The following is a 14,367-nucleotide window of genomic DNA, read 5'->3' on the forward strand; positions in this document are numbered from 1 at the left end:
TAGCAGTATGTTTTTCCCAGTGAAATGCTAAGTACATATTTTGCAGTGGGGTTCCCTCATCCCTTTTAAGCATAACTTAACACTTATGCATCTTCTTAGAGCCTTTGATCTGACTGAACAAAGGTGCAATATGCTCCCTAAGTGGATCAGTTTATATTACCTTTCTATATTTATTTTGTGTTGTGCATGTTAACCACAATGATCCTCTTTATTATCTTATATATAATATCATTCTTCTAATTGGCTTCAATACATTATGTCCCCACATTTTTGTGAGCTGAGTTGGATTATAAATGCTTCTTTCTAAGATCTTATAGAAAAAGACCTTTATATCTTTTCAAGGGCCATACAGTTAAGTTGCATTGCATTCTGATTTCTGTTTGTTCGTTGACCTGATCTATTTGGGCTATCTGGGAGAGACCAACATCCAATGAAAAATGGACATGTGAATATATTTTTAGAAACTATTCTGAAAAGCTCATTGTGAACATACCAGCTGAAGTAAAATACTGATATGTTACCTGATCATAGAAGAAAGTTCACTTTGTGTTTGTGTGCAAGGGAAAGCACAAAAGGACCACCTACAAAATAAACAACATCTTGTATGAAAGGACTGGAAGTGCTAGTGGTGTGTTGTTGGATGAATAATTAAAGCACACATTATTTGAGCTAGTATGTCGCTTAGCCTCCTTGCTCATATTGAATGATGATTTATTAAACAATAAAAATAGAGTGATTGGAATTGGAGTATACTTCAATTATCAATTATAGTGATTGGAATTGGAGTATACTTCAATTATCAATTATAAGTGCAGAACTGGAATGTCTATACACAAAGGAGTGCACATTTTAAACCCTTGTTGTCCATTATTTATAGTCTAAGAAGCAGTTATTTAGATGTCTATACACAAAGTATCAAGTAACTAATTTAAGTACCAAATACAAGATGGAAAAAGACTCCTCGATGCATACTGTTTCAGCATTTCCGCGAGGAATCAAGATATTTGCAATAAAGATTGGAAATGCAACCAATTAAAATAAAAACTAGAAATGCAACCAATTAAAATAAAGATTGGAAGGAGCACAAAAGAGTACACTGAGGCTCTAAATGACCTCTTGGAATCTGATGACAAGTTTGGGTTCATTATCATGGATGGTAATGGTACTCTTTTTGTCACACTAAGTGGCAATACCTGCGAAGTGCTTCACAGATTCACTGTTGACCTCCCAAAGCAGCATGGTAGAGGAGGACAGTCTGCTCTGTGTTTTGCTCGACTTCGCATGGAGAAACACCATAACTATGTCCGCAAAACAGCTGAACTTTCTACCCAGTTTTTCATCAATCCAGCTACAAGTCAGCCTAACGTCGTGGGGCTGATTCTTGCCGATTCTGCTAATTTTAAGACTGAGCTGAGCCAATCTGACATGTTTGATCAACGGCTCGAAGCCAAGATACTTAATGCGGTTGATGTTTCTTATGGTGGCGAGAATTTATTCAACCAAGCTATTGAGTTATCTGCTTGAATTCTAGCAAATGTGAAGTTCATTCAAGTGAAGAAGTTAATTGGCAAGTATTTTGAAGAGCAGCCAGTATACTGGGAAATATGTCTTTGGTGTTGATGACACTCTGAAGGCTCTTGAAATGGGTGTTGTTGAGACCCTGGTAGTGTGGGAAATTTTGGATATCAACAGATATATCCTCAAGAACAGTTATACTAGGGAAATTACTATAAAACATATGAACAAAGAGCAGGAAGGTAATCAGAGCAATTTCCGTGACCCAATTACCAATACTGTCCTAGAAGTTCAGGAAAAAATGTCTCTCTTTGAATGGTTTACCAATGAATACAAGAAATTTGGTACAGATCACTGGAGTTTGTAACCAAGAAGTATCAGGAGGGATCACAGTTCTGTAGAGGATTTGGTGGCATTGGTGGCATTGGTGGTTTGTCAATGATGTGTATGAAGATTCTGATTAGCAATCAGCCAACCTCATGCCTGTGCTGGCCCATGGAAGGACGCAACAGCTCGATCTCGCTATACTTTCGCAGGAACACAGGAAAAGCAACTGTATGAATCTATCTGTGTTAAGATATATTTTCAGCATTGTTATTCCATACTATTTATGTTTGATCACTCATCCCCCTCGCTATTTCAGATCGGAAGATCATGGGCCAGTGTCATCCTCTTCCGGAGGAGCTTGAGATTAAGATAATGAGTAATTATATGTCAGTTCTAATTACTAAATGGATAAGGCAGATTGGCTTGAGCGCAGTAATGCAATAAGCACATGCTCTAACAAGTAAATATCATGCCACATGTTCTTTTGAACAAATTACTTCTAGTAGCAAGTAATTTCGACCTAGAACTGACATTAACTACTCAGTAAAAATTACTCAGTCTAACAAATACAACAACCAATTAAAACTTGAAATTGCAACGCACGGGCATGACACAGCAACCACAAGTAAATATCATGCCACATGCTCTATTGAACAAATTACTTCTAGTAGCAAGCAATTTTGACCTAGAACTGACATTAATTACTCAGTCTAACAAATACAACAACCAATTTGTCGGCGTTTCGACCCCGGGGGGTCCCTGGACCGACGAGTAAATTGTCGCTGCGTGTCCCAGTCCAGATGGGTCGGCGCGAAACGGAACACAAAGGGGGGAAAACAGCAAAGGGGAAGTCGCGGCCTTCATGTTGTCCTGCGCCCAGGGCGGATGCGCTTGTAGTAGGGGGTTACAAGCGTTCGCGTGGGAGAGAGAGAGAGAGACTGTCCACTAGCCCGTTCTCCCGCGCGGTCACCTTCTCGTACGAGAGCCCTGGACCTTCCTTTTATAGACGTAAGGAGAGGGCCCAGGTGTACAATGGGGGTGTAGCAATGTGCTAATGTGTCTAGCTGAGAGGAGCCAGAGCCCTGAGTACATGCCGACGTGGCAGTTGGAGAGGTGTTGCTGCCCTATTCATGTGATGTCGTGGCCGTCGGAGGAGCGCCTGAGCCCTGAAGGAGCACAGCTGTCGAAGCTGTCGGGTCCTTGCTAACGTCTCCTTGCTTCCGTAAGGGGCTGAGAACCACCGTCGTCATGGAGCACGCGGAGTGCCATCATTACTTGTTTACCGGGGCGAGCCAGATGGGACGTCGGTCTTGTTCCCCGTAGCCTGAGCTAGCTAGGGGCAGGGTAATGATGCCCCCTTGTGACGTGGTCGGTCCGAGCCCGAGGTCGGGCGAGGAGGAGGCTCCTCCGAGGTCGAGGCTGAGCCCAAGCCCTGGGGTCGGGCGAGGCGGAGACCGTCGTCCGAGGTCGAGGTAGAGTCCAAGCCCTAGGGTCGAGCGAGGCAGAGTCCATCTTCCGAGGTCGAGGTAGAGTCCGAGCCCTGGGGTCGGGCGAGGCGGAGTCCGTCGTCCGGCGTCGAGGTTGAGTCCGAGCCCTGGGGTCGGGTGAGGCGGAGCTTCCTATGGCGCCCGAGGCTGGACTTAGCTGCTGTCAGCCTCACTCTGTCGAGTGGCACAACAGCCGGAGCAGGGCAGGCGACACTGTTTTCCTGTCAGGTCGGTCAGTGGAGCGGCGAAGTGACTGCGGTCACTTCGGTCATGTCGACTGAGGAGCGCGCGTCAGGATAAGGTGTCAGTCGATCCTTGCATTAAATGCTCCTGCGATACGGTCGGTTGGCGTGGCGATCTGGCCAAGGTTGCTTCTCCGCGAAGCCTACCCGAGCCGGGCCTCGGGGCGAGTCGAAGGTGCGTCCGCTGTTTGAGGGGACCCTCGGGCGAGACGTGAAACCTCCTAGGTCGGCTGCCTTTGCCCGAGGCTGGGCTCGGGCGCGGCGAGATCGTGTCCCTTGATTGGACGGAGCCTTGACCTGAATCGCGCCCATCAGGCCTTTGCAGCTTTGTGCTGATGGGGGTTACCAGCTGAGATTAGGAGTCTTGGGGGTACCCCTAATTATGGTCCCCGATAGTAGCCCCCGAGCCTCGAAGGGAGTGTTGGTACTCGCTTGGAGGCTTTGTCGCACTTTTTTGCAAGGGGACCGGCCTTTCTCGGTTGCGTTTCGTTCCGGTGGGTGCGCGCGAGCGCACCCGCCGGGTGTAGCCCTCGAGGCCTCGGAGGAGTGGTTTGACTCCTTCGAGGTCTTAGTGTGTTTCGTGATGCTTCAGCTGGTCTGGTTGTTCCCTCATGCGAACTAGTCGTAGCCCGGGTGCATAGTCAGGTTCCAAGTTCTCGGGCTGGTATGTTGACGCTGTCAATGGTTTGGCCGGAGCCGGGTTTGCAAGAACAGCCCTCGAAACTCCACACAGAGCGAGAGGACGGTCAAGGACTGACTTGGCTTTTTTCATATGCCCCTGCGTCGCCTTTCCGCAAGGAGGAGGGGGGAAGCGCCATGTTGCCCTCGGAGGGCGCCGAACATGGTGTCTCCAGTGAGTTGCTAACGGGTGATCCGAGTGGACGCCCGTGCCCCGTTCGATAAGGGTCGGCTAGTGGCCCAGAGGCGTGCTCCAAAAGTACCTGCAGGTGATTTTCTGGACCCGGTCCCGTTTGATAGGGTCTGAGGGCTCGATGCCTCCCTATTATGGGACTCCGTTGCAGAATCGCTCCTGCTGGTCTCGGAAATGTCCTAGGGTACCTCAGGAGCGTAGCCCGAGCCTCGACCATGTATCGGACGTACCCAGAGTCATCCCTCGCTCTGCGTGCTCTGAGGCGGCTGTCGAACCCTTCGGGGGCCAGCCTACGAACCCCTGATCAGTAGTGGGCGCGGAGCCCGAGTGGTCTGAGGCGGCTGTCGAACCCCTTCGAGGGGCCAGCCTTCGAACCTCTGACCAGTAGTGGGCGCGGAGCCCGAGTGCTCTGAGGCGGCTGTCGAACCCTTCGGGGGCCAGCCTACGAACCCCTGATCAGTAGTAGGCGCGGGGCCCGAGTGCTCTGAGGCGGCTGTCGAACCCTTCCGAGGGGCCAGCCTTCGAACCTCTGATCAGTAGGGGGGCTCGGGGCCTGCTTCCTTCGCGGAGAAGGATCCCTTTCGGAGCATCCCCTTTCTCGGTCCCTGTAGCAAGAGAGAGAAAGAGGAAGAGGAAAAGGATACGAAATCGAATGACGTGGCGCACCTTTTTTGACGCGGTCATTATGGCGGAGGTGAAGCGTTGCCTGCTTCGCCTGCCAAAGGTGTCACATGTCCTGCTGCAGAGTTAATGCGATGAGACGAGTGGTTGGCGGGGCGGCCGTTGTGCGTGCGCGAACCGTTTGAGGAACGGAACACGGGTGTGTCGTCTTCACGCCGTTGGAGAGGGCTCTCTCGCTGTCCCAGGAGGGGACGTGAGCCTGCAGACGACTTGACTGCTGCTTCCGCCCACCTGCCGCCGCCATTACTGTCGGCCCGCTTTTGGCCATACCGACTGCCGCGTCTTCTCCCGCAGTTGACTGACCCGTGACCGATGTGCTCGGTTGGTACTGTTGGGCCGTGCGCAGGGTCACCTCGAGTTGCGGCACTGGTTCCACAGTCGAGAAGGCGCGGTACTGGCGCAAGTGGCAGTGCAGTTTCTTGCACGTAGTAACCGGCGCGCCGGTTACATGACGTGTGGGCCTGGGCCCCCACGCTGGACGCGTCGAAGTCGAAAGGGTGCGCCCTCTTGGTGTAGTTGCATGCCGCCTACATGGCGGTCCGTCCTTTCGCCCGCTGGTCTGAGCGAAAGTGGAGGAGTGCTTGTAACCGCTGGGCAGTTGTACGCTCCGCGCGCGGCGGTTTGGCTCCTTCTGTCCTGGGCCAGCTTGCATGACGCGTGGGACCCAGCCCCCGTGTTGTAGGGGGGAAGACCTTGGAGCGTGTTGGTGAAGACTCATTCCGCGACGGCTGAGGACGCAAGTGGGGAGAGTCGCCTTTAAAAGAAAGGCGACCCCCTTGGATGGCAACCATGTCTTCGCACTCTCCTCATGCATCGCGCCCTTCCACCTTTCGAGCCCCCGGATGGGGAGCGCTCGCGTTGCTTTCGTCTTGTCGTCGTTGGAGGAACGCAACTTCGCGGAAGTTGGTACCTTTCAGCCATCGTTCGGCTTCAAGGATTTTCATCAGGCAGCCTGGCTGCATCACCTCGCCGGTGGTCACCCAAGACGGTGACCACCAGTTTGATGGTGGGGAGAAGCAAGTCGGGCTGCGGCCTCTGCCCCGCCCTCAGCTTCAAGGATCTTCATCATCCTGGTTGGGGCGGAGGCCGGGCTGAGCCAGAGCTCTACCTCCCGCACGGGTTCGTGGGTCACCTTCTCCCTCAGCACTCTAGGGAGAGGGCGCTCACCGGCCTAGCGGAAGGGGCGGATTTCGACAACGCGGGGCCGAGCGGTCGCAAGCGTCGTCAGCTCCCGCGTGCCCGGTTCACTGGCTCAGCTGGCTCTGGCGCAGCTTCCGGTGCCACCTTCCACCACTGGGCGGGGTACGGCTATCTGCCCGTCGTACAGGCGGCTGTCGCGCCGCGCGCACCAGGGGACCGCCCAAGACGTTGCGCGCTGCTAGGGCGGCGTTCGTGTTCTTGGGCTGTCCTGCCTTTGCTCCGGTACGACGCCCCTGCGCGGAGGTCGGTGTTCGCCCGTCCGGGAGGACCCGAGTGGGGATCTGCCGATGGGCAGACGGCTGCCGTCGTCGGTGCCGAGGTGGTGGCGGCTGAAGAAGTCCTCGTCGCCGACGAGATCGCCGCCACCATCCGCGCTCCAGGCCTCTGGCTCTTTGGCTTTGATAGCTTGTCCTCGCCCCTCGAGTGGGGACGTGGGCGAGGACCTTATCGCAGTAGCGTCTGCCCTGAGGTCATCACTGCTGCTGTTTGGCCGCCTGGAGCGGAGGTCGTTGTCGCTGCTGCCGGAGCGGGCGTCGGCGAGCCACCTGGGGTTTTGTCGCCCCGCAGGCCCTCCAATGTGGGGGGTTGTTCGTACCTACGGGGGTGGAACCGGAGTTCCGTTTGTAATGGCACCTTGAGTGCCGGTGTCTTGTTCATTGCGGCTGTCGGGGCCTGAACATCTAGGTATTTTGGTGTAATACCATGTTTTCTCCTCATTTCGAGCACTAGGACTCGCCTGTCGGCTAGCTGAACCGCTTAACCAAGTGTGAGTTGCCTCGTGCGGAAGGTGACGAGTGAGGTATCCGTATCCCGGAGGCGTAGGAGTCCCTCGGCTCGGTCGGCCTTGCCGCCCGAGGCTTCTCTTGCTTAGTTAAAGAAACCCTCGGCCGCTCTACGATGAGCCAGAGCCGGAGGCAGCGGTGTCAGCATGGATAGAGGCAGATTTGGCTCGAAAAGAAGACTTCGTCGGCCGGAGCCTGGCCGGGCCGTCCACTAGCGGGACCAGCGCCGGAGTTGGGTTGCCGAGGCCATGAGCCGGGCTGACGTCCTCGGGGGACAGCTGGCTGAGGCTACGGAGCGGCCGGTCGAGCCGTCTTCTCGGGCCGGGTTCCTAGAGGAGGCCCTGGCGGTGATGGCTCAGGCGTGGTGCCGACAGGTTCCTTCGAGGCAGAGGTCTTCCGACCGTGTCGTCATCCGAGGCCGGGTCGGATTCCGCTGAAGGTGGAGTCGACGTCGAGGGTGCTGCTGCTCCCCTACTGATGTCTGATCCTGTAGGAACAGTTTATCTGTAGTGTGCGTATGTTTTTGCGGCCGCCAAGGCCCAAACATACCGTCGTCGTGTTGTAAAGCTGCGTTTCTTTTCCCCTTGTTTCGAGTATCAGGACTTATTCGTCGGTAACAGAATTGTTTGTCCGAGCGAGAGTTACTTTTCACGGAAGGTGATGAGTGAGGTATCCATATCCCGGAGGCGTAGGAGTCCCTCGGCTCGGTCGGCCTTGCCGCTTACGTGTACTCTTACTCGTCCGTAGGATTCTGTTATCGATATAGTCGAGAAGGCACGAAAAATCGTTTCAGCAGAAGAGTTTTCGAGCGTTAAGACTTGTTCGGTCAGCGGAATCGCTTATCCGAGCGTGAGTTACTTATCGCAGAAGGTGATGAGTGAGGTATCTGTATCCCAGAGGCGTAGGAGTCCCTCGGCTCGGTCGGCCTTGCTGCTTACGTGTACTCCGTCATTTTCAGGATCCCACTTTCGAAGTAGTCGAAAAGCACGAAAGATGTTCTGGCAGAAAGACTTTTTCCGAGGAAAATTTTGACGCAGAGGGGGTTCCCCCCTTCTAGCCCCCGAGGGAGGGTCGGGCTTTGCCGAGGCAAGGCTGACCCTTCCTTGATGGTTAGACTTCATATGTAAACGAGGTATATGAACGACTTGAAAACATATTAAGGGTAGAAGCGACGTAGCTGTCGGATGTTCCAAGCGTTGTTGTAGACCTCGCCTTGACTGTTGGCCAGCTTGTATGTTTCGGGCTTCAAAATCTTGGCGATGATGAACGGCCCTTCCTAGGGAGGCGTGAGCTTGTGGCGCCCTCGGGCGTCTTGTCGTAGCCGAAGCACCAAGTCGCCCACCTGGAGGTCTCGGGACCGAACCCCTCGAGCGTGGTAGCGTCGCAGGGACTGCTGATACCGTGCCGAGTGTAGTAAGGCCATGTCCCAAGCCTCTTCCAGCTGGTCCAGTGAGTCTTCTCGGTTGGTCCGATTGCTTCGGCCGTCGTACGCCTTCATCCTCGGGGATCCGTATTCTAAGTCTATGGGCAAGATAGCCTCGGCCCCATAGACTAGAAAGAACGGCGTGAAGCCCGTGGCTCGGCTTGACGTCGTTCTCAGACTCCACACCACCGAGGGGAGTTCTTTCATCCATCGCCTGCCGAATTTGTTGTGGTCGTTGTAGATCCGTGGCTTGAGTCTTGCAGAATCATGCCGTTGGCACGCTCTACCTGCCCATTCGTCATGGGGTGAGCTACGGCGGCCCAGTCCACTCGGATGTGGTGATCCTTGCATAAGTCCAGGAACTTTCTGCCAATGAACTGGGTGCCGTTGTTGGTGATGATGGAGTTCGGGACCCCGAAGCGATGGATGATGTTGGTGAAGAACGCCACCGCCTGTTCGGACCTGATGCTGTTTAGGGGTCGGACCTTGATCCACTTGGAGAATTTGTCGATGGCGACCATCAGGTGCGTGTAGCCCCCGGGTGCCTTCTGCAAGGGACCGACGAGGTCTAGACCCCACACAGCAAACAGCTACGTGATGGGTATTGTTTGCAAGGCCTGAGCGAGCAGGTGCGTCTGCCTTGCGTAGAATTGACACCCTTGGCAGGTGCGTACAATCCTAGTGGCATCGGCCACCGCGGTTGGCCAGTAGAAAACCTGTCGGAAGGCGTTTCCAACGAGGGCCCGAGGTGCTGCGTGGTGACCGCAAGCCCCGAGTGTATTTCTTGTAATAACTCCTGACCTTCGGCGATGGATGTGCATCGCTGGAGGATGCCTGAGGGGCTGCGGTGGTAGAGCTCCTTTCCGTCACCAAGCAAGACGAACGACTTGGCGCGCCGCGCTAGTCGCCGAGCTTCGGCTCTGTCGAGGGGTAGCTCTCCTCGGTGGAGATATTGCAGGTTCGGGGTCTGCTAGTTTTGGTTAGGCATGACCCCATTCCGCTCTTCCTCGATGCGCAGTGCCTCACCCTCGGGGTCGGGGGCCGAGGGTGCCTCGGGCTGAGCTGAGGGCGCCTCGGGCTTGGGCGTGTCGTCGGTCTTGACTGAGGGTTGATGTAGGTCTCGGGAGAAGACGTCCGGAGGGACCGTTGTCCGCCCCGAGGCTATCTTAGCCAGCTTGTCCGCAGTCTCGTTGTATCGTCGGGCAATGTGGTTGAGCTCGAGCCCGTAGAACTTGTTCTCTAGGTGCCGAACCTCATCGCAGTAGGCTTCCATCTTCGGGTCGCGGCAGTGGGAGTTCTTCATGACTTGGTCGATGACAAGCTACGAGTCGCCACGAGCGTCGAGGCGTCGGACCCCTAGCTCGATGGCGATGCGCAACCCGTTAACCAGAGCCTCATACTCGGCCACGTTGTTGGATGCCGGGAAATGGAGGTGCAGCACGTAGCGGAGGTGCTTCCCGAGGGGTGAGATGAAGAGCAGGCCCGCGCCCGCTCCTGTTTTCATCAACGACCCGTCGAAAAACATGGTTCAGAGTTCCGGTTGGATCGGAGCTGCTGGAAGCTGGGTGTCGACCCATTCAGCCACAAAGTCCGCCAAGACTTGGGACTTGATGGCCTTCCGAGGGGCGAACGAGATTGTCTCGCCCATGATCTCCACCGCCCACTTTGCAATCCTACCTGAGGCCTCTCGGCACTGGATGATCTCTCCTAGGGGAAGGATGACACCACAGTCACCGGATGAGACTCGAAGTAGTGTCGCAACTTTCGCCGCGTCAGAATTACCGCGTACAGTAGCTTCTAAATTTGCGGGTAGCGGATTTTGGTCTCGGATAGTACCTCACTGATGAAGTAGACCGGCCTCTGGACGGGCAACGCGTGCCCCTCTTCTCGTCTCTCGACCACGATCGCGGCGCTGACCACCTGAGTGGTAGCGGCGACGTAGATCAAGAGGGCTTCTCTGGCAGCAAGGGGTACCAAGATGGGCGCACTTGTAAGGAGTGCCTTTAGGTTCCCGAGGGATTCCTCGGCCTCGGGGGTCCAAGTGAAGCGCTCGGTCTTCCTCAAGAGGCGGTACAGAGGCAGGCCTCTTTCGCCGAGGCGCGAGATGAAACGGCTCAGAGCCACAAGGCATCCCATGACCCTTTGTACTCCTTTCAAGTCCTTGATGGGCCCCATGTTGGTGATGGCCGTGATTTTCTCCGGATTGGCCTCGATGCCCCGCTCGGAGACGATGAACCCCAGGAGCATGCCTCAAGGGACTCTGAAGACACACTTCTCGGGATTGAGTTTTACGTCTTTCGCCTTGAGACACCGGAATGTCGTTTCAAGGTCGGATAGGAGGTTGGAGGCTTTCCTTGTCTTGACTACGATGTCGTCGACATAAGCCTCGACCGTTCGACCAATGTGCTCTCCGAACACGTGGTTCATGCACCTTTGGTATGTCGCACCCGCATTCCTCAAACCGAATGGCATAGTAACATAGCAGTACATGCCAAAGGGTGTGATGGAAGAAGTCGCGAGCTGGTCAGACTCTTTCATCCTGATTTGGTGATACCCTGAGTAGGCATCGAGGAAAGACATGGTTTCGCACCCAGCAGTGGAATCCACGATTTGATCGATGCGAGGCAGAGGGTAGGGAACCTTCGGACATGCTTTGATTAGACCAGTGTAGTCTACACACATCCACCATTTCCCTCCTTTCTTTCTCACAAGCACAGGGTTGGCAAGCCATTCGGGATGGAATACCTCTTTCATGAACCCTGCAGCCATCAGCTTGTGGATCTCCTCGCCTATGGCTCTGCGCTTTTCTTTGTCGGATCGGTGCAGAGGCTGCTTCACGGGTCGGGCTCCAGCTCGGATATCCAGCGAGTGCTCGGCGACATCCCTCGGTATGCCAGGCATGTCCGAGGGACTCCACGCAAAAACTTCGGCGTTCACATGAAGAAAGTCGACGAGCATTGCTTCCTATTTGGGGTTGAGCTCGGAGCCGATCCAGATCTGCTTGGAGGCGTCGTTGCTGGGGTCAAGAGGGACGGACTTAACCATCTCAGCTGGCTCGAAGTTGCCGGCGTGGCTCTTCGCATCCGGCGCCTCCTTGGAGAGGCTCTCCAGGTCGGCGATAAGGGCCTCGGATTCGGCGAGGGCCTCGGCATACTCCACGCACTCCACGTCGCATTCGTACGCGTGTCAGTACGTGGAGCCGACGGTGATGACCCCGTTGGGGCCCAGCATCTTGAGCTTGAGGTAGGTGTAGTTGGGGACGGCCATGAACTTGGCGTAGCATGGCCTCCCCAGCACTGTGTGGTAGGTTCCTCGGAACCCGACCACCTCGAACGTGAGGGTTTCCTTCCGGAAGTTGGAGGGAGTCTCGAAGCAGACGGGCGGATCGAGTTGCCCAAGGGGTTGGACGCGTTTCCCAGGGATGATCCCGTGAAAAGGCGCCGCGCCGGCCCGGATCGAGGACAGATCGATCTGCAGGAGCCCAAGGGTCTCGGCGTAGATGATGTTGAGGCTGCTGCCTCCGTCCATGAGGACCTTGGTAAGCCTGATGTTGCCGATGACGGGATCCACAATGAGAGGGTACTTCCCTGGGCTCGACACGCGGTCGGGGTGGTCGCCCTAGTCGAAGGTGATGGGCTTGTCGGACTAGTCTAGGTAGAATGGCGCCGCCACCTTTACCGAGCAGACCTCCCGACGCTCTTGCTTGCGGTGCCGAGCCGAGGCGTTCGCCACTCGCCCATCGTAGATTATGAAGCAGTCGTGGACCTCGGGGAACTCCTTTGCCTTGTGATCCTCCTTCTTGTCGTTGTTGTGGGCTCTGCCACCTTCCGCCGGTGGCCCGGCCCTGTGGAAGTAGCGCCGAAGCATGACGCACTCCTCAAGGGTGTGCTTGACGGGACCCTGATGATAGGGGCACGACTCCTTGAGCATCTTGTCGAACAGGTTGGCGCCTCCGGGAGGCTTCCGAGGGTTCCTGTGCTCGGCGGCGGCGACAAGGTCTGCGTCGGCGGCGTCGCGTTTCGCTTGCGACTTCTTCTTGCCCTTCTTCCTCGTGCCGCGCTGAGCGGACGCCTCGAGGACGTCTTCCGGCTGGTGCCCCTGAGGCTGCTTGTCCTTCCGGAAGATGGCCTCGACCGCCTCCTGACCAGAGGCGAACTTGGTGGCGATGTCCATCAGCTCGCTCGCCCTGGTGGGAGTCTTGCGACCCAGCTTGCTCACCAGGTCGCGGCAAGTGGTGCCAGCGAGGAACGCGCCGATGACATCCGAGTCGGTGATGTTGGGCAGCTCGGTGCGCTGCTTCGAAAATCGCCGGATGTAGTCCCTCAGGGACTCTCCCGGCTGCTGGCGGCAGCTTCGGAGATCCCAGGAGTTCCCAGGGCACACGTATGTGCCCTGGAAGTTGCCGGCGAAGGCTTTGACCAGGTCGTCCCAGTTGGAGATCTACGCAGAAGGCAGATGCTCCAGCCAGGCTCGGGCGGCGTCGGAGAGGAACAGGGGAAGGTTGCGGATGATGAGGTTGTCATCGTCCGTTCCACCCAGCTGATAGGCCAGCCGGTAGTCCGCGAGCCACAGTTCCGGCTTTGACTCCCCCGAGTACTTGGTGATAGTAGTCAGGGTTCGGAACCGGGTCGGGAACGGCGCCCGTCGTATGGCCCGGCTGAAAGCTCGCGGACCGGGTGGTTCGGGCGAGGGGCTCCGATCTTCCCCGCTGTCGTAGCGTCCCCCACGCCTGGGGTGGTAGCCTCGGCGCACCTTCTCGTCGAGGTGGGCTCGACGATCGCGGCGGCGGTGCTCGTTGCCGAGGCGACCCAGGGCCGCAGGCGCTGTGTTCCGCGTGCGCCCGGTGTGGACCGAGGCTTCCCGCATGAATCGGGAAGTCACGACGTGATGCTCCGGGGGGTACCCCTGCCTCCGGGAGGCAGAGCTTTTGGCCCGTCGGACCGCGACATCTTCCAGGAGATTCTTGAGCTCTCCCTGGATACGTCGCCCCTCGGTGGTGGATGGTTCCGGCATCGCTCGGAGTAGTATTGCTGCCGCGGCCAGGTTTTGGCCGACCCCACTGGAAGCCGGGGGTAGCCTCGCCCTGGCATAGTCGGCGATGCGGTGCTGGACGTCCTGGGCCAGATGACGCGCTTCTCCGGCCGGTGCCCGGCCTGCCCACTCTTGCCCGATATTTTGCCGAAGCTGCACAAGTTGTCCTGCTTCCTCGTCGAGCCTGGCCTACATCTCGCGGATTTGCTCGAGCTATGCGTCCTGACCCCCCGCAGGGACTGGGACCACAGCTAGCTCCTAAAGGATGTCAACGCGAGGCGCAGGCCTAGGGGGATCACCGTCCTCCGGCATACCAAGATGGTTGCCTTCGTCGAGACCCCCTAGATCGACGTGAAAGCATTCGCGACTTGGGCCACAGTCTTCGTCACCGAGGCTATGGCTACTATCGGAGCAATCGGAGAGGCAGTAGTCACATGCAGTCATGAAGTCCCGCATGGCACTGGGTCACTGAGCCCGGAGAAATCCCAACCAGAGTCGGGCTCGTCATCTTCCTCGGAACCCAGGGGGCCGTAGGTCGAGACGGCCGTCAGTCGGTCCCAGGCTGACCACATATGATACCCCGGAGGGTTTGGACATGCCTTTATGAAAGCGTCCACCGAAGCGGGGTCGCTTGGCGGGTCGCAGCTGAATTTAAAAGGCATGGGATGGGAAGCGAACGGTACCTCTTGATCGACGGGTGGTGACGAAGTCGCGTCAGGGACGGACTGCACCGTTGTCTTAGGTACGAGGCTAACGCCCAGCAAGTCCTTCGCGAGTGTGCTGGCGTCGTCCGTCTGCTTGGGGTTGG

At 56.3% G+C, this 14,367-nt stretch overlaps 1 pseudogene; it reads left to right on the forward strand.

The window, feature by feature from the left end:
• Nucleotides 1-1,050: 1,050 nt before the first annotated feature.
• On the forward strand, nucleotides 1,051-2,076 carry LOC103651787 (eukaryotic peptide chain release factor subunit 1-3-like; annotated as a pseudogene).
• Nucleotides 2,077-14,367: the final 12,291 nt, after the last annotated feature.

Source organism: Zea mays, chromosome 3 (assembly GCF_902167145.1).
Source record: "Zea mays cultivar B73 chromosome 3, Zm-B73-REFERENCE-NAM-5.0, whole genome shotgun sequence".
NCBI classification, from domain to species: Eukaryota; Viridiplantae; Streptophyta; class Magnoliopsida; order Poales; family Poaceae; genus Zea; species Zea mays.